Here is a 21,849-nt window from a genome sequence, read left to right as displayed (position 1 = left end):
AAGAATAATATAATAAAATACAATTGTGCGTTAATTTTCAATCACAATTTTTGTTTCAAATAAAATCGTTCATGTCCATAGTGTAACGATATTATCGTGTGATGTAATATTGTCGTGTGATGTAATATTATCGCGTACAGAAAAAATTTGCTTTCTATATTTGAAAGATTTTCAAATTTTGAATGTGCAAATATGACAAAATGAATATTGGAAAATTACTAATTGAAACTGAATTTCGAATCATGTTGCATACATTCCATTATTGTACTCTATTCAAGATACACATGAGAACAAAATGGTTTTTCTCTTTAACAATCATCGCGTGCATTGCGTAACAAGAATTCATAATTTGAAATAGAATTTCGCATTTAGCGTGCTTTTTTATCACGCGCTCCAGAACTTGTGCAGATAAAAATGCATTTTATTTTAGCATTTTTTAAGAAAGTATAATAAAGAACCTCCAACGTTAATACTTCTTATTTTCGCGTATTTTCTTGTAATGCATGGTCATGCAAAATTGCATTATATTAATCACGCAAATATTCGATTTATTCTTTTTTTAGCGCTATTGGAACATACATCGCTTTTATTATCAAAACTGTATGTGTGAGCAAAAATATCTCAACTTTGTTCGCGCTCGTCTGCATCTTTCACTGGGAAAGAAAAACAGATGATATGACAGCGATGTGGCAGCATAACTCTTAATAATAAGTAATAACCATTGAATCTGCAACAGTGCGGATTTAGAGTTAGATTTTAAAAATATAAAAATTAAATTAGAAAAATTATATGCGAAAATTGTATATCGCGTAACTTTCGTTACTCGAAAGTAAGTTTAAAACAATATGACAGCAAGCCATTCCTAAATTTGTGATGATACTTATATGTAAGAAAATTCTATAAGAAAATATTTTATAACATATAATTTTTAAAATTATATGAAAAATAATTTTCGAAAACAAATAATGAAAATTCTCGGCAATTATACACGTAATTTTCTTCTCGCTTGTCAATTTATGATGGAAACAACTACTCGGAGCAACGCGCTGTCGCTTTCAAGAAGGAGAGAGGAAAGTGCATAAAATGCCAGCAGTAAATCTCATCAACAACGATCGTGCTCCGGATCAAAGTAACCCCGATCTACGGTAACTTATTACTCGCAGGTCTGCTACCGTCATCGTCCACGCAGATCGCGTTTTCCATATCGATGAGATAAATTTAGACGACAGGAAAAAGTCATCATACTTATGCACTTCATACGTGGTGCATCAATAACCTGTTCGTTTTTAAGCCTCAATTCGAAAACTTATCTGTATCGTCCTTATTGAGATCTTATCAAAAAAAAGGTAAAAAAATAGAAATTATAAACTAAATTATAATTAAATCAACACAGCTCGGCTCAACTTAAATCGATCATAGAATTTAAAAAAGAAATATTTATTACTTTATAAAGAATAATACACAATATTATATTTCTGTATAATGTATCAAAGAACTGAAAATTTCTTTCAAATTAAATTTGCAAAATAAAGAACGAAGAATTGTTATGAGAAATAATCAATAAACAATTATCGGAAAAACTTATTGATATCAAACTTTATATTAAATTTCTTGGAAATTTTTTTACATTCAATAATAAAATCGTACTATTTTTATATTCAGTGAAACATATATATTCTTTTCTATATATCATTTTCCATCTTATTTTCTATTATTTTGCATCCAACAAATTAATGTATTCGATAAAAAATTGAGGATGAGACTTAAGCAGTATGTCACAAATATAAAAAAAACTGATAATATATTTTTAAATGATGGACGTTTTTAAATTCTAATATATATACACACACAAAAGTATGGTCCTCGGTCATAAGATTCTTTTCACATTGGTTTGATTATTCGCGTCTTCTTACAATCGCGCGTACTCTGAAGTCTAGACGGTTGCATCGCGAGTATTAAAACTACACAACGACGATGACGACGAAGGTTCCCTTCTCTCGCGTATTCTCCTCTCGCGATTGCAGAAACCATGCCAGAGGAACTCGCTTATTTTTACTAGGAATGCGCCTCGAGCTGAAGCCGCGAGAGAAAAAGAGCTTGAAAACGGATGGAAAAAGAGAGAGAAAGAGAGGGTCATTGACGCGTGATGTTGGAAACAGGCGTCCGATAAAATTAAGCTGCCACGAAACGACTGAGACAATGAAAACAATTCTTTTCCCATCTTTCTATTCTTTTTCTCCCTGCACAGTTGCCTGTGACATCCTCCGAACTAAAAAAGTGACGTAATGTCAACAATGATTGCATATTAAAATATAGATTTCGTCTATATAATCGCATCGAAAATTTCTAATTGCAGCTATGAAATTGTGTTTAAACAAGTGTTTCACGCAGTTTACCATTCCTTGCATACCTTTCTATTCGATCTTAGCTAATATTTGTATTTCTATTTCATTAATGCCAACCCATTTTTATTTCTTCCACGTTTCTGTTTTATTTGCAGATTCATGACAAATCGAATTTTTTCCGAATAAAAATTAATGCAACAATAGTTCTTTAGATGCAGAATAATACCATTTGAAAATGTCCATATACTTTTGCGAATCGAGTTTTAGAGAACGCAAAAATTTATTTGTTCAAACTTCAAGTAAATTTTACTTCAAACAAAAGTCTTATATTCTTGGTTTAATTTACTTGGTTTAATTTTACTTGAATAAAAATTTTAATTTTCAAAAATTTTACTTTGACAGTCTCATCGCTCATATAATTGCTGGCAAATTATTTTTTAATAAAATTTGAGATTTACCATATAATCTTTATGATTTTTAATTTCCAAAAGAAATAAGGACATTTGGAAATTGTGAGCCCGGAAATTGATCAAAGAATTTGCAATTGCTTGGTACCAGTCTCCTAGCATTGTCTCTCGCTGGACATCCAATTTACGCTTATCTAGCTTCTCTCGCAAACGTGTACGAATTTAACTACATTACTGCCGGTACATTGTATGTATGCAGCTGTGCATGAATTGAGCTTATTCGACGCATCTGTACCACGTTACGAAACAATACTGTGTCCCGTTCTCTGCTGAAACCGCAATTACGAGCATTTCCTACATTTTTCAAGGTTTTACTGAACATCGACACAATTTTTCTCTTTGATATCATGCACCGATAAAAGCTTAATTATGTTAAAGCATCTCATTTTTAAAATTAATTGGAATATATCTACATATATTATCAATTGTTTACAAATCAAGATTACTGAATGCTGAATTATAAAGATTTCCCCTCGAGAGTTGATATATCGAGCGCAATAAGATCGCTACTAAAGAAAGTTACGAAGTAAAAATACTTCAACATAAAACGAGAAGTCATAGGAAGATATTCCACACAAATGTAACATTGCGAGCCCAAAGGACGATTTTCCACTCTCACGTAATCCAGGGTTATAACGAAAGTTTTCTCATTCGCGCATAACTTGTGCTCGTAAAAGCCAGTATATTCCCTTCACAAGTCTGATTGAATGTTACGAGCCATCATATACTTCTTATATGATGCCAGACGACCATTATACGAAAATATAAGGTAACCGTGTAAAAAAATATGTGTAATAACACGGAATATAACTTAATCGCGCGACGTTAATAAAACGTTGCCAAAGGCTTCATTTTACGAACCTGAGAGAGAAAGTGATGCACCAATGCTCAGTCCCTCAAATTATTTCGCACACGAAAAACATCTCTCGAGCTATATAAAAGCGGCAAGGGAATATATGATAAAAAGGGCAATGGAGTTTCCGCGAGACAGCTTTCTCGTGAAAGTTTCGGCTTGTCAAAGACGAAACTCTGTCTTCAGTTAGAGATGTCTTGACGGCGGATGCAATTAGCTGACGCGACATCGTCTCGTTTGTTACCGCGGTTTGTCGATATCGGTTGATTGAATTTATCGATTTCACAAAAAACAAAACAAAATATATATACAAGAAACTCAATGACGTTTCACGTTCGCACGATCCTGACAGTCTGAAATCGAAACCAATTTTTGTAAGCTTGTTAATTGAAAATATATTTGATACGCGCGTGAAAAACGTTTGAATGTTTTTTATGTCCTGTTTTGTATAAAAATAATGCATTTGCAGCACACTAAATTATCTTAATCCTAAAAAAATATAATTAAACTTTTTTTTAAATATAAAAAATTATATTAAAATAATGATGTATTTTAAAAGTTATGCGCTGTCATCAAGAGAGGAAAAATATCGGTTTTTTGTGTCTCTTATGTAGGACACTATGTACAACAGGTGAGTTGGCAATTATTCGACGTTATCATTCCAGAGATAAAATCGGAATGTCTTTTTCCCTTGGGCGCGTATTTAAAAATTCGAGGTTTCTCTTTCGCGCGAACGATGTGTAAGATCGAGGTTGTTTCGTAAAAGTTGGCCGAAAAAAAGGCAAAAACGGACGGTTACTCAATGACGCGTGGATTCAAGACGCGTAAGTGAAATTTCTTCTTAATCGATGCCGTGGAGAAAAAGCTACGACATTCCGCGGTTGTAGCCGTCGTGTGTAATTGCAGGCGGAACGGTCGCGTAACAAGTTGCGCGCGTCGCGTCGCGCTGGCGCGTCGTGAAAAAGAGCCTCGTAAAAATCATGTTCCCATTAGAGCCGTGCCGGCTCGTTCCCTTGATAAATTTTACGGTAGATGTACGACTTGGCACGTATCGCGCGTGTCCGCCCCGCGAAGAAAGTTATTTTCACGGCCGTATATTTCCGCGACGGTCCGGGGATATCGCGTGGATTCTCTCCGTCGTGTAAATCGGCTAAACCCCCGCATTCCGATTATTCGATAAACTCGATGCCAAGGTCGTGATTTACGCAACTTTTTACAGGCGGCTGGCCATTCGTTTTTCGTCAGAGTGATTAGAGCATTTCTCGCAATTCAATCTCTGTGACGACATATGCGTATCGAAGGAAAAGATTCTGTTGATTTGCGAAGTGATCAGTTGATAAGTGAATCTGATCTCTTTGACAAGACCATTTTTTTTTATTGCGACATAAAATAATATCCGATAATCTGTCTAAATTTTACTCTCCGATGCGAATGGAATTTATCTACGTTTAATCATTAAATTCTTAGTCAAACATTTAGAATATTTATTTATGCGCACAGTTTTCATTTAAGATATAATTAATGCTTGAACACAAATTAAATACTCAAATCAAGTCAATTACGTTGCTGTTAACAAAACAATTACAAAATAATTGATATGGATATCTTTTAGTTTACCATAATTTTATTTTTTGCTCAAGATAACAAGTTTTTTGTTAATCATGGTAAAAATGTTCAGATTGAATCAATATTTCGATTACAATAATGCAATATCTCTCTGATTCTCTTAATTCGTATTCGTACAATAGGAATGATATGAACAATTCTCGCAGAAATTAAATCGAAACAATGCAAATATCCATTGCATACAGAGTTTATATAAGTTGTCGACCGATTTAAACCGCAATTACACATGGACAGAACATGTCATTCTCTTGAACAGCATGCTTGTCTCTCCGCTTCTATATTTTCCTTTGTTCGATACCCAGCTTGTTCAGACGATGAGATTAATTATGACCCGGACGCTGTACCTTTTAATTAAGTGTCAATGCAAGTCATTACAATTTGAGATTGTGCTTTTCGTTCTCTCTCTTTCTCTCTCTAGTCGAAGCCTTGAAAGCTTTATGGAAACAATTTACCGTTTGTCCACAATTTCATCCCTTTGAAGATATTGATATTGTTATTTCTCAAAAAAGATATGTGTGTCACACACATAATTGAATATATAAAAGTATACAGATAAAAAGCTTTAGATTTATTTCAAATAATTAATGAAACATTATATAAATGTTATATAATTTTTAAAAAATTACATTTGATTTATATCTCATGATACTTTGACATTCTCGGTATGTAATTAATTAATGTAAAATGCAAATATCAACTTAAAGTTAAAATCATATTGTGAAAAAATATTTACCGTAAAGTTTCTCACTTAGTTTTCTATTTTCTAAAAATTTTATTCATATTTGCACACAAAAACTATAATTCAACATACTATTTTAAATAATAATTTAATTAGTATTTTAATTAAATAATTTTAATAAATAAAATTTGAAAAAGTAACAAAAATAAAATGTGTAATAAATATACATATCAATTGTCTTGTAATTGTTTTGTATATATCAACATGATTGACTTGATTTAAGTATTTAATTTGTGTTCATTAATGTGTACTTGTAGATACAAATTTATACTGATATTGTTACGTATGCGATACCATTATCAGATTATATGCTTCATAATTTAAATGCAAACGATTCAGGGGAAACAAAATAAATGATAAAAAACAGAAGAGGCTGAGTCAGATTTATCGCGATAATGTAAGCCACGCGTGATGCTAATTTTTATCGCTTGCACATTATATGTTTATAAACCGATACATGTGCATATGACTATTATTTCAACACTGATGAGAATAAAAAAGCACATTATAACATTCTCTTTACAATTATAATTGCACATCAAAAAGTATTTGTTACACTACATATGCATATTTGAATTTTGCAACATCACATCAATTTTGTTTACTTCAAAAATTATTATTTATTATAAATTTTCGCAAATAGTATATTAGCTGATGGTTCTAAACAAACTCAATTTTCCCGTAATTTTAGAATTTTTATTATTAAATATTTTACCATTAGATGTTTAATTAAACCAAAATTAAATCAAAATTTAATAAATTATTATAATATAAGTAAAATATAAATTTTACAAAGATATTTTATTTTGCCAGAAATTTTTAAATACTGTATAAATTCTAAAATGTAATTAGATATATAATATTTTTTTATTAAAGAATGTTTAATATACAAAATGTCTAATAAAACTTTATTGTAGACTTGGAATATGCAATAGATATAATATTATATAAAATTGATATGCTTATAGTAAATAAAATTGATTTGATGAAATATGGCAATAAAACATTTATTTTATCGCTCTCTTTTTCAGTACTTTAATTTTTTATTGCCAACATAACATAATTTGTTGTCTCATGTTTGAATATAATTTCATTGAATGTAAAATTCCAGTATGACATATAGATATAACATAATATGTACATAAATTTACGGAAAATTGAATTAAGAATTATAAATTATCGATCTTTTTACCATTACATAAACTCAAAATATGTCAATACGGAAAGACATATCATGAAAAAATTTTATATTTAAAAAAATAATAGGATAATAAAAAATATAGATTTAAAAAAATAATTAATTAAATGTAAATTATTAAAACTTTTTTGTTCAAGTGTATTTAAAATAATGCACAATTTTTCGATAAAATCAGGAAAAACATGTTTCTCTGCAATCATGCAGATAATAAATAATAAATGAAATAAAAACAAGTTTTTGATATTAGTCTTTAAGATGACTTTTTAACAAGAAAAGTTACAATTTTATTTAAAAAATAAAAATTTATTATTATTGATTAATTGTACTAATAATATATACAATGTCTTAGCATTCGTCATTTCATTTCTTCATTTATTGTTATAATTTTGACAAAGTGATTGTTTCCAATTCGCAAACCCAAACTAGCTGAGATAATCATTGAGATAATTAATCTAGAACATTAATTATGCAGTCGGACGACGACGTTTACTCTTTTCTCCAAACGAAAATTGTCACACTTGCTATGGAGCTGGCTATTAATCAGAGTCAGAGTTTTCGCAATAAATAATCATAACGAGTTATATTCATCTCAGTTTACTCGACGTCTTAAATCATTAGAACTCGAGAACTTTTTCGATAAATTTTATTGCATATTTCTATAAATATTTCGTTTTTCTCCATTTTTTCCGCAAAATTTCAAAGTACAAATGCAATTTGTTCGTTTTATCTTATTTCACGATTAATATTGTTGGAAAATTTTAAAAATTGAGTCTTATGATATTATTATTGAGTCTTATAGTAGTAAAATATTTATATGTAATAAGATGCGTTATATTCTTTTTCTCTTTAGTCAATATGTCAAAATATAATTATTTAATTATAAATTAGTCTCTCTTTTTTACCACTATTGTTATTATTATTATTTAATTAGTCAATTTAATTATTTTAATATTACAATTATTATAATATTTTTGTTAAAATTAATTAATTAATTATAATAATTTGATAATGACGTTTTTACACATTGGTTTTGAAACAACAATTTCACTTTCAAAAGTTTAATTTTTGCATTGATTAGGTACTTGTTATATTTATATATACATCATAACATGTATTGAGCAATATACATATTTTATTGATTAAAACACACGCAAAAAAATATACTTAACAATAATCGATTGATTATTACTTATGTCAAAATTGATAAGCGATGCTAACAATGTCTAATTGGCATTGAACAAATGCATGAATCGACGTATTTGTTAACTTAATGAGATATTTGTAATGATTTTCAATCAGAATCTCATTTATGGCTGCAAGCGCGATGCAAACGCTCAAAATAATCTAATTCTATCACACTGTCATAATTCATGGCTCTTTAGCCGTTTAATTATCGATTACCGAATTAAGCCAAAACCAATGTGCGTTATTATGCATCTAAATGCTAATTGGTTGCCGATAATTTTCGCAAACTACCGCGACATTCTGCGTAAATCAACCTACTAACGAATCGATCTCGAACAAGAGAAATGCAAGGCGGTTGTAAATGCGGTCGGAAATGCTCGTTTGTAGTGAAAAGTTTTGACAATTGTTCCTAGTGCATACGGAGTTTGCGATATTGACAATGTTTTGGGAAATTTCTCTCTATTGTAAACTTTTAATTGAAATTATTTTTACGTTAAATAATTTAAGTCACGTTAAGAAATAATCATTAGATAACGAATCTTTAAACTTTATACGAAATAAAATAAAGAATACAATATTGCTATTTTTACTATCTTGAAAAATTTACTAGCTATCTTATATAGTGTTATTTCACTTACTTGAAAATTTGAAAACTATCAATATTAAAAAAAAAGAAAGATTTGATTGGACAAATGTTTTTGTGTGTTCTACGTTTATATTTAATTTTATATATGTATATGTATTTTTTTTTACCAAATTGTTAAATATGAATTTTACACGAGATTTTATATTACATTTTTACAAGATAATAATAGTAAATTTAAGTTAATTTAGCTGCAGTAAAATTTATAAAATAAGATGCGTAAGAAAAATCTAAACGGGAACACACATAAAAAAATTAGAGCTTAATAACTGAACGAAAAATTGAATACAAAATCAAGACGTTAGGAAAAGTTAGAAAAAGATTTTGAAGAGTCGTATTTTCTCTCTGAATGCACGATCATTAAATACGGCACAACGCTTCCTGGTAATCCTAGCTATTGAATGTCGGGTTATATGCACCATCGAACACATGATTTGGTCATTATCGTTCTACCATGTGACACGATCGCTCCCATATCACATCCGCAATAACCGTAACATTCGTGTCGACGGACGTACTATCGATGTTACCGCCCATTTATGGTCGCTCCTTTATGCATTTGTGCTGATAGGCGTTTTCCTATTCAAATTTAAGAAAATTACGACTCGGATGGAATCCACGCGCGCACAACTAAAGAAGCACATAATACCGGAAAAAAAGCTGGAAATAACGATGAGTTTGTTCTTAACTTGAGTAGCTTCGAGCCTTCAGGGAGAAGAGCTCGTTCGAACGAGTTTGAAGTATCTTACGGGAAAATATTCCCTTTGGGAGTCACATGATCTAAAGGATGAGAGTACCGGAAAGGTTCAAGCGGAAATTGCAGCCATTCTTTTTAAGATTTATCAAGTACTATACAAGTATTTTTAATTATACTGTTATTTATCCCTTAATGAGTGCACAAATATATAATATTGTTTATCTGAAGTTTTAAATAACAAAAGTCGCATTTAAAAAAAGATCTTAAGTTTTTATTCGCAGTATGTTGCCATCAGACACATACGGAATTTCAAAATTAACACTTCAATCTCCCGCGTTACACCTGTCAAAATAGCAAAAAGATTTAGATTTGTTGAATTTTTGTCGGCAGTCAGGTAAATTCTATTTTCAAGCAATGCAATCTTGTTATTTGTAGTACAATAACTCTCCAATATTTAGTTGTTAGCTAAAGGCTTATTTATCAATTTATCAGTCAAAATATTCATCTGTGCCAATAAATCTAATGTGTTACAATACTTGAAATATCTTTTATAAAGATATCGGTATCTAAATATATATTTTATTTTGAATGTCTCTATATATTTTTTTTTATGTCGAGAATAAGGATTTTGCGTCACTAATCTCGGATGAATCCTGAAAACACACTTTATATTCTTGTCATACAATTTTGTCCTTTGTCGCGGCAAGATATTGTGCATTTACTGATTACATACGAAAACTGTCACATGCGTGCTACGTACCTACGTAATCAAAATGTCAAAGCTCGTAGTGCGAGCCGCTCGTTAGAAGAGCAATCTCGATCAAAGTGTCGTGCATGACAGATTCCGAAAAGTATAGTCGTGGCTTGCATTATTGCGTCCGGCGTTAACGCGATATCGTTGTAGCAACATGGTCAGCGATTACGATGATACATATGTGTATCACAAAACCATCGATTGTCTCCTTCAATACAATTTTTGATCTATCAATTTTTTTCCCCATCTTCTAAAAATACATAGAATTTACTATAAAAATAAATTATTTTTGACAAGAAAGAAGTGATAGAAAGAAAATAATCGATGAAATAATATATGTATACCTTTCGGATATATATTTTTAACTTTATTTTAATAAAACTGTGTGTCTTAGAAAGCTATAAAATTATAAAGATAAATGAAAATCAAAAAGATAAGATATAAGTGATAGTCTACTTCAATATTGTCGTTAAATAAAAATGGTTTTTAAATTGTCATTGAAGAAGAGCGTTTGATAGCTTTGTGAAATACCTCATACATAATCACGATTTATCGACTCGGCCGAATACGGTCATTTCGTGTTATAGTAGTTCCATCGTCAACTGACGCGCCGGTTTCTCCATAAACGGTCTATCGATCCTCGATGTTCTATTTCGCGAAATAGATTTACGATGACGTGATTCCGCTTTAGGACTTTAAAGTGTCAGATTGCGCGCGAATCGACGACGGAATTCCGAGTTTGATAAAAGTCCGTCAAACGATCCATTTGTTATAATAAACGCGACTTTGAAGATATGAAATGTACGAAAGTAATGATAAATTGCAATCGTAATGCAAACGTAATGATTTGTCGTGTGTAATAATAATGAATTAGCAGCTGTTCTTTATTATCTGCTAAGAGATATTTTCATCTCCAACTTTTTCACGCTGTTGCATTTTTAAAGCGTATTTCACTAAATTGCGTATTGTGATCTATATTTAGTATAAAATCTGTTAGGTGAAACCATTGAAACTTTCTGTTAAAAGTACTGCTTTAGATAAGATAACGCACTTCGAAGTAGAAAGTTTAGCTTAAACTTTTATGCTACTAGGAATAAAATATAGAAAAGGAAAAGAGGGAAATTTTATAGATAAAAATCAAAATTAGATTCTTAAGAATAATATATTTAAGGATTACGTTCATGATTATTCATTGACTGATAATTATTAAATTCTATTAATTCTATTTTAGTATTTATGATGTAATTATAGTTTTGCTGGTAAATGTAAATTTTTCAAAGAACAGTTTTCGAACAATTTTCATGAACTGAAAGTGTATCTTGATTATCTTGCTCAACTAACAATTCCGATTAATTTCAATAATAAAAACAATCTTTCATTGTATAGTAACATACGTATATCACGCAATATATGTTTACATAAAAATTATTCGTAAATATTTGCCAATATGTTTTGCATATGTTTCACGATATCGATCGAGAACAATCTACGTTTAAAATATTAGAAAATCGAACGTTTTATGAGTTTTTAATTATTATCTAAGTACGGTGATTTTGCAATCTATGATGTATGATGCTTCCCCTGAGTGCACCTTTTAACCAAAAGCGCCATCATATTTTTTGTCGACGTCATGCGAAAATCCACTATAAATCCGCTGCCATAGAATACGACGTGAAATAAAGAGATAGATAATCCTTGGAGAAACGTGGAGCTGAGAATTATGATTCAAAAAACACGTCCAAACAAATGTCTTAGCTTACTTAGCACGGCGTTGCCAGCCGAGTAAATTGCAGCTTTTAACATTATGACGATTCTATGAATTTTTTCTCGTTATTTACTTAGTAAATATTAACAGACAATAAATACAGAATTAATAAATATATTATAAGTATTTCCCGTGCAACAATTTACAAAGAGTATCTTGCACACAAGCACGAATACTACTTTGTGATTTAAAAGAATAAATGATTGTCAATTTTGTTACACATAATATATAACAAAAGTATAAACAAAAGTTTGTTTTTACTAAAAAAAAAAAAGTTATTCACTATTGAATATTTTACACATAAGTGATATTTACATTTATTTTTACATTTGTTATTTATATATTGGTGTATTATTTTTCTAAAAATTACAAATGTAATCTCAAATATTGATATATTCTGAATAAATATTCGTTCACAGAATATTGAGGTTTTAAAGAAAAACAGAAAAATAAATCGACGTTTGGACTCGCATAAAAATATAGGAAAGATAAATCATACATCAAAGCTACAAATCGCAACTGCAGTAGTCACAAGAGAACAACTTAAAATTTATATAATCCAAAAATATGTATATAGTTATATGTATTGCGCGAAAAGAAAGTTGGATTTTCCACATACAATTATTCACAATCAATATAAGTGCTTATGCTCATCATTTGTAGTTTATTCACCTGAGAATAAACAGCAGAATCCGATATAAATATAATATTTTTATAGAAACATAATGCACATAATTAATAAACATATTTCATTTTATAACTAATTTGTGTTGCATTTATGAGGAAAGAACGTGATTCAAGTGTATCTTATATTTTAAATATTTATTTTTAATATTTAATTTTTGGAATTTTAATCTTTTTCAAAAGTGTATTATTAATTATTGCAATTAATATGTTTTGATGAAAATTAATATGGAAACTGTTACTATCAAAATTCAATAAAATTGAGTAAATTATAATTTACATTTATCTTTTTAAATTATAAAGCAAGTTATAAAATATATATGTTACTATTATCTAATGTTATGATAAGCATAATATATATAATTCAAGTAAAATTTAGACATTTTTAAATTATAAAATAAAAAAAAGAACTCTATAACATTGTTTTATGATATAACATTATAGCATCGCAAATAAATAAACAACGTTCAAAAAGTGCATAAGATTTAAAATTCTAAAATTATAGAGAAAAATCACGAAAAGTAAAATATAAGATTGAACGAAACAGAGGGAACGAAAATCCAATTTTCTATCGTGAGTCGGTTTTGCGCGTTTCGTGGGATGTGTTCGACGGGATAGCGACGCTCTGGGAGAAGATGATTTCCGGTGGCAATCCCGAGGGATATATTTCACGAAAGAGTATCTTCCCGAGTACGCCATTGTGATACCGATTTAATAAAGCTTACAACCCCCATATTGACATATTTATGTTAACAACGACGCGAACTTTTACTGTCGAAATCGAAAATCTTACGCAATCACATACACAAATATATAAGGCAAATATTATCGTTTTCGACAGAAAGCAATATATTTATGTAAACAAGCGAGCATAAGATTCTTTGAAATTTCGATAATTTATTATAAATATAAAATGAAAAAGCAATAAGAAAAACAATTTAATCGGAAATAGCGAATAACTCGGACAATAGCTTTCTCAAGGTACAATTCAAACGTGTTACATTTTTTTGCAAATATGTAATAAATGACCAATTAAGAAATATGTTATTTGATAATTCTATCTTGACAGTTCTAAATTTTGCGGAGAAAAATGGAGAAAAACGAAATATCTTTTTTTAAACAAAAGTAATATGTATTATCTAGTTTTCAAATAATGCATATTTTAATTTTTATATTAAAAATATAAAATTAATAATGTTAGAACGACGAAATATAAATAATCAATAACCAAGTAATTATATAGGCTATTGTTATTTATCGTTCGCGCGCGTCAATTTTGTTTGTATAAGATTTTAATTTTAATTAAGAGTTTATTGAAAATTTATTGAGAGATATATGTATAATAAAACTACAGAATAATAATTGAAAATTTTGGTTCAAAAAAACGCTTCAAATTTGTTCAAAGGATATGTACGTTTAAAATACACATAAATGTTACGAGAAAAAGTTTTATTAAAAAGTTGCAAGAAATATTGGATTTGAAGCCACAAGAAGAAAAATCATATTAAAAAGATTTTCTATTATCTTCTTTAACTATTTCAAAACTTGTTTTATTTTCCACAGATAAGTTCTCTTTGTGAAGTCAACACGTTAATTCTAAAGATGCTATTGTTCGCACACGAGAAGTAGCTTGTAACGAGCAATTACAGCGCGTTACCTTGTTCTACTAACTTCGTAATCAGACATTAAGTGAATAGAATTCTGCAGCGCTTCAGTAAGATTTGATATCTTAAGATAAAAGAAAATAGAATTTTAAAACAGTTATATTAACACTCTAGTCATTCTTATTAAAGTAGAGAAAATCTCCGCAGATTTATTGCTTTTATTTATAAATGGTACTACCGCAAAATAGCTTTTATAGACTTGTATTAAAATACTTTTAATCAAATATAAAAATTTATGAATTCAATGAAATTAAAAGAAATATAAAAACCTTATGAAATTAATATTGGAATAAATATTTAAATAATAATTATCATAAAAAATAAAATGAAAAATTTATAGAATAATATTGTATTATTATAAGATAATTATAAGATAATGTTTGTAATCTTTAATATTAAAATTATTATTAAAAATAATAATAAAAAATATAGATATATGTATATAATTATTATTACTTTAATTACACGAATCATTTTTATATTGATTTTATCAATAACAAATACATATACATTACATTACATTTAAAAAGCTCGCGAAAGATAACGACAAAAAAATAATGAGAATTTAGCGCCTTCTATTCTCTTTCTGAGATTTCGTTCAGTTACCCTAATAAAATTCTCCCTGCTTTTTCTTAAAAGGCAGCGGTCAGTAACACACCATATCTATCGTATACTGGTGAGCAATAGAGATCGCAAGGAAGCTTGGTGGTGATTTATTGCTCCCCATGGAATCGTACGAGTATCGATTTACACCGCGTCAGAAACTTTTTTCGGTTTGTCGAGCACCAGTCTAATTCTTTGCTACACTTATCGGATTACAATAATCGACATTAATGAGATTTTCCTTACATTATCTACACATGAATTATAAAATTATCAATTTCTGTTCCTTTTTTAAATTGATATCAAATCCCACTGAATGTATCTTTATCATTGTTATGAGACTTTTCTTGAAAAGCTTTATAATCAAAATAAGCTCATGTGATATTCAAAATTGGCTTTAAATGCAATCGTATCTCAAATAAATTTTATAACTGACGGACTCATTCTAGTTTAGCTCTAAACCTCTCATTTATCTCAACTTCGGAATGAAATTTTTGACAACCCTTATCTTGCGGTTTTTTCGGGTCGTCCTTCCATCCAATCAGTTATCAATGATACGCGATGTATGCCATTCAAGCGCGGTATCTATCGAAAATAAAAAAAGGATGTCTATAGAATAGAGGACTGAAAGGGTGAGCGGCGAGAAGGGAAAATCATATTTCATACGTGTATTCACAGTGGTTCGTTTTTTACCGAAAATATTTCCGGCTTGATATTGTGTCACAGTCGCTTCTTGTTTCCCCTTCTCGTTGCTCGCCCTACGTTTTCGAATGACCGAAAAATATGCGCAAAATTTAACAGGACAAGGGATAAAAGATCGATCAAGGTTTGAAAAATGCTTCTCCTTGATATCTTTTTGTGAAGACAAAGCGACCATAATCAGACAATGCCATTTTAACATGTATTCTAGAAGAAAAACATTTTTTTTTATATGATGATTCGTCAGTGTTATTATCTCCGAATTGAATTGACATATATTGATTTTAAATCAATCACGCATCTGTTGACCGAATGTATTTATGTAAGAAACTTTTAACTTTTATAAGACTCTTAAATTTCAGAATATCATCATGTAAATATGTATAGAAACTATTAATAGAGATTAATCTACTACTGTAAGTCATATATTATAAAACTTTATCCATGTATATAATAAACATTTAACTTTAAATTATTATCTTGAATAAATAAGAAAATATTAAATAATTAATATTGAAAACATATATGTAGCTAATAAATCTCATATATATATATATATATATATATATATATATATAGCTCGATATTTAATTTTTTCTTCTCTTTTCTTTTTTTATTAATATCTTTTTTCAAACACTATAAAAATAATTACAATACATTTCTGAAATATTACATTCTTGGATCTTGTAGTTTTAAAAACATTTGCAGTATATATTTTTAATCGATATGTATGTATATATGTATACATATATGTATGTATGTATTTCTAATCGATATATGTTTAATCTCGCAAAATATTTGTTATACAAAATTATTGCTCTATTATTATATCTTTGAACATGAAACACATTTTGAAACTGATCTGATCAGTTTTAAAATAAAATTAATTTTTTGACCTTATGTATGCGAACGTATTATATAGGTAAATTGTACATCCTCTATATGCAAAATAAATTCATTATCTTCCAATCGCATAAAACGAAACTTTTGAATATTATTTAATATCGGAAATTAAAATATTATTTGACATCGTTTAATTTTATACTTTTAAAAACGGCTCACAAAAGATTTTATATCCTCGACCAATATATGAAAATACACATGGTAACGTCGTAATTAAATTTACGACATTAGTCGTGAACTTTTCTCTTCAGCATGACCACAATGTCTTGATAAAGTTGGTAGATTGACCGTGTTTCTATTGCATCGTCTTTAACAGAGTCATGACTTCGTAAAGTTGCACGTGGCAAACTACTCTGTACCGCATTTGCAGGAAGTCCTTATACGCGTAATGAAGCCGCGAAACTTCTTTATAAAGAAACGTTCTCGCTGTACACATATTGCATTTATTGTGACTCTGAGATATATTTGCAAAGTCATGATCCTCACCAGGTTTCAATATGATTACGCGATATGCAGCCTATCTCACAAAATAGGAATACAACAAAATTATATACACATACATATATGTACATATATTGTACATATATTCTCTCTTCGTCATCTTATTATTATATAACATATTCTAAACTTATCAAATTATTTTGTATTTAAAAATTTGTTCGATACATTTTCTGATGTAATATTTTTCAGATTTAAAAAAATTTATTTGTACTCTCGAATATTATATAATAAAAAAAGAAAGAAAATTGATTTGCAATATTCAATAAAATATATATTATATACAAGATATATTATGTAATTATATTTTTTGTGCTACTCGTATAGCAAAACTACAAGGCATACATTACAAAACTATGTATTTTTTGTTTGAATTAATTCTTACTAAAATAATATCATTGTCGGTTCATTGAAACCAGAATTCTTATTGCTTGTTATAAATTTAAAAGCATTTCTATCTCGACTGCTATAAACTATTATGTGTAACGGAATATCCTTTCTTCCATTTTTCCCTGATCCCGATATTCCTTCGATCACCATTATATCGTCTCGGCTTTCACGCCACGTTCGGAAGGATATAATTTGAAAACGCGGAAAATCACTTTGGGATTTATCGGAGACTACGCGAGATCGGATAAAGCGTGATTTTCTGTGTTCCAGCGTAATACCGGTAGTAGAAACCCACCCTTAATTGGCGGCTATCGTGCCAAGTTTATTACCGGCCTTTAATAAGCGTGTACGCTTTCCGAGTAGTTCATGCGAACGACCCCAGCATCGTCGTTGACGGGGTGATAACGTAATTTACATGTTAACCCGCCCCTAAGCTCCAATATTCCCCTCGATGGCATCGACATTTGCTCTCGAAGATTTTTTCCTTACGTTTTTTTTTTTGAGACAGGAAGAAAGAAAAAAAATATATAAGAAAACATCAATACTTTCCAATTAATTTCTCGTACGCAAATTTTATAAGACCAGTAATTTCCGAAGAATTAAACAAAGATATTAAAAGAGAACAAAATTGAATTATCTAAGTTTTTTATTTTATTTTTGCATCTGGAAAACGTAGTTCTTTTTATTTTTGATAAGGTAAATTAGAACTAAAGAGATTATTTAAACAGTGTTACATTTACATAAATAGATCTTACACAAGATATTTTGTAAGCAGTTTTGCAATATCGTTTTATATTATGCATACATAATTTAATTTTACGCTTATTGAGTTTGCATAACTCAAAGTATTAATTTGTGGACAAATAAATTTGCAGAAGTTCATAAAAATAAAAGTAGAAAACTTTTTTACGAGCATCCACTAAGCTGATAAAATGTAAGATTTTATCCTTTCTAGAAGCATTGATTGTGAAAGCTTCAGCAAACAAGAACTTAAAAACGTAAACCCGATAAAATTTTAAAATCTTGCACAATAATACTTTCCCTTGACATAATATATTTCTATTTTTGAAATAAATTTAATTATTGTTACAATATCAAACCGCGCTTTTATATACAATCATATTTTTATCATTTTATCTCTATCACATTTTCTATTTCTAATGTATTTTTAATATGTAATTGACTATGTTTTGAAAAGGTTTTGAAAAATATATTTAGATATTTTTTAACAAAATAAAATGTATAAGCTATTCACGAAATTCAAAAACATTTATTTAAAAAAATGTAACATAATATTAAAAATTTTCTTTAGAGAAATTCTATTTTTTCTTGTAAAAAGTATTTCTTTCGGATTCTGTGAATCTAATGATTGCATAATTGCATTATGCCACTGTATCTTCAACATTTTCTCTACGTCTATTAGATTAAACCATCTTGATATATAAGAACATTCAATTTCATTCTGCCTTTGGAAGAACTTCTGTTTTACAGTCTATTTTACTACCGTGTAGTATTTTATCGTTCTTTTCTTCCGCTTCCCTACGACTTGAAAAGACTGTCAAAGATCAAATTGTGCCAAAGTATCATTCTTCAGAGAGCATCTACTTTCTTTGTAATTCGTTACGATTGAAATATAAAATCGACATGAACATTTTTTTATATTTATAATATAATTTTTTTACCTTTAATTGGAAATTATGGATAATGAGATAAATATTGACTGATGCAGTAATTATTTTGCTAATATATTTTTTATTCAATCTGATTAGCAATTAATTAAACTGATTGATAATTATTATTTATTTGTAATTCTTGAAAATTCAGATAAATTATTTGAAAATGTAAACTTTGGCATATGAATTTTTTTATACAGTGTCTTTAAATTTTACAAACTTCATTAAAGGTGATCAAAATTCTTTGATCAGTTTGAAATAAACTCGTACTCAGAAAAATTATGGAAAAAAACTATATATTTAGAAACAAAATATGATATAGGTATTTCCGAGACATATACTAATGCTGTCTTTTTTTGAACTAATATCGTTTCTTTTTCTTTAAGAGATTTAACTAATTTTAAAATTGCTATGATACCTTGTTATCTAAGTTATAATCTACTTTTAGAATAAACTCATTTGATTTTATGAGCGTAGAGAAGTATCACCAATGGAATCATCTCTACTTTTAAGAGAGTCATCAAAGGAATTATAGTAGTTAAAAAAACTAGGACACACACAGATTCTCCTTTTACATAAAAGTCATCCAATTGCTTTACAAACTAAGACTCCAATGCATAAAAGAATTAATGGTCTACTCTTTGGAAAATACGGCATGTCGAGATGACAGATACACGCGCGCGGAATTGCACAAAATTGCGACTTCACTAACGATTCGCGACACGTTTCGATTTTCACAAAGCGCTTCCACCGCCTTTCTCGGCCCAACCCTTGTTTTACGCAATGCACGCGACGATGCATAAAGTACCTGTAACACCGCCGGTACAGTAACTGCTCCTATAATTGGATGCTAAAGAACATTGTATACGAGCACTTGATTTTGTGCTTGAGCCAACTACGTGTACTCCGTACATATCATATAATATATCAGTACGTTACTGTCAACATATAGATATTGTAAAAAATTAGTAATTGTAAAAATGAAGGAAAAAGAAACTAAAAGTGAAATGTATGTGTTAAAGTCCGAGAAAGCAATACGACGTTGCTTTAAGAGTAATATTTTTCGTGTCGCGGATTAACGGCGACTGTAATTTTTACAGAGATATTTCGCCGATAGCCGATGACGCAACATTATTTTATTGCTAATGTGATAATTGCCGCGATAATAACATAATTCAAGTCGGTTTTATGCATCAAAATAATTGCCACTTGCGGCGAAATCAAAATACTGCAGATATTTACGTTTCTTGATATCCTGATTGCAGTAATCTTTATTGCAGATTTATACGTTTTAATGTCGCGTGTTTGTGATTCTGGCAGGGCAATTAGAAGGAATGTAAAACCAAGTCATTAAGATTTAAAGTCTATAGGAAATTATTAACAATACAGTGTTTTCTAAAATTATAATTATAATGATTATAATTATAATAATTATATATATATAATTATATAATATAATATATACATACATATGTATTATAATAAATATAATTATAATAAATATAATTATAATTATAAAAATTTTTTACGATAATATTTTTAATATGATAAAGTTTATTGCGCTTGAATATAATGATACGCACTCTGCATAATAAATTAAATCCTACTTTTTCATTTGTAGTACCGTATTGTGAGAGACTTAAGTAGCGTAAAGGTATTGGTAAGCAATCATAACAGAATAATTGCTTTGAGTAAAAGTATATACTTTTTGTCTTTAGAAATGTTTTCTATATTAATTATTTTAAATATTTATATAAAAAATAAGAAATTATAATAATTTTAATTTCCTTAGAAATTTCTTTTTAATCTTAATATGAAGATTACAGTGCTTTTTAACACGCGCATTCGTTATAGATTCGTATTACTATTTTAATGAATTTTACGTGCAACATGTGTTGCAAATGATGTAAGACTGATTATGAGAGCATTTAATTCAAATAAAAAATGCCCCTTGCAATGTTCTTACCGGAACTTGTACGTGATATCGTGAAATAGTCGACAAGTGGTCGAGATGTCAAACTGTCTCGCCGCCTCGTTTATTACGAGGTACGGGAGAAGCAATTCGCACAGTGCAAGAAGGACCCTTAAACTTTTACGACCGTCTCGTCCGCCACAGTACCTAAATGAGATTCTCGCAGTTTCTTCTAGCTTGGTCTGCAAATAGAGATTCCCCGACCGAAACGTACTTCGAAGTGTATGTATGAGTATATCACAATAAATTTATTATTATTATTTTGAATATAACATCCATTTGTGTGTATGTGTATATATAAAAGTAAATTATCTCTAGAAATAAATTGTGATTTTATTTAAATAATATCATGATTATATCATATTTGTCTGAAAGCAATTATTAAATAATTATAATGAAAATAACAGAAAGATAATATGAAATTCTATTATATAATTTATAACAAACATTAACACATATTAATTTATGTAAATTATAATGTGCTTATTTTT

General features: G+C 29.0%; 1 protein-coding gene across 6 annotated transcripts in view; it reads left to right on the top strand.

Annotated features, from left to right (window-relative positions):
- Positions 1 to 21,849, top strand: part of CCAP-R (Crustacean cardioactive peptide receptor) — a 59,723-nt gene that overhangs the window by 9,402 nt on the left and 28,472 nt on the right. The gene's annotated exons all lie outside the window — the stretch shown is intronic.

Source organism: Nylanderia fulva, unplaced genomic scaffold (genome assembly GCF_048542155.1).
Source record: "Nylanderia fulva isolate GAGA-0341 unplaced genomic scaffold, ASM4854215v1 Scaffold1, whole genome shotgun sequence".
Classification (NCBI taxonomy): Eukaryota; Metazoa; Arthropoda; class Insecta; order Hymenoptera; family Formicidae; genus Nylanderia; species Nylanderia fulva.
The sequence above is the reverse complement of the archived record's forward strand: the minus strand, read 5'-3'. Positions and strand labels throughout refer to the sequence as shown.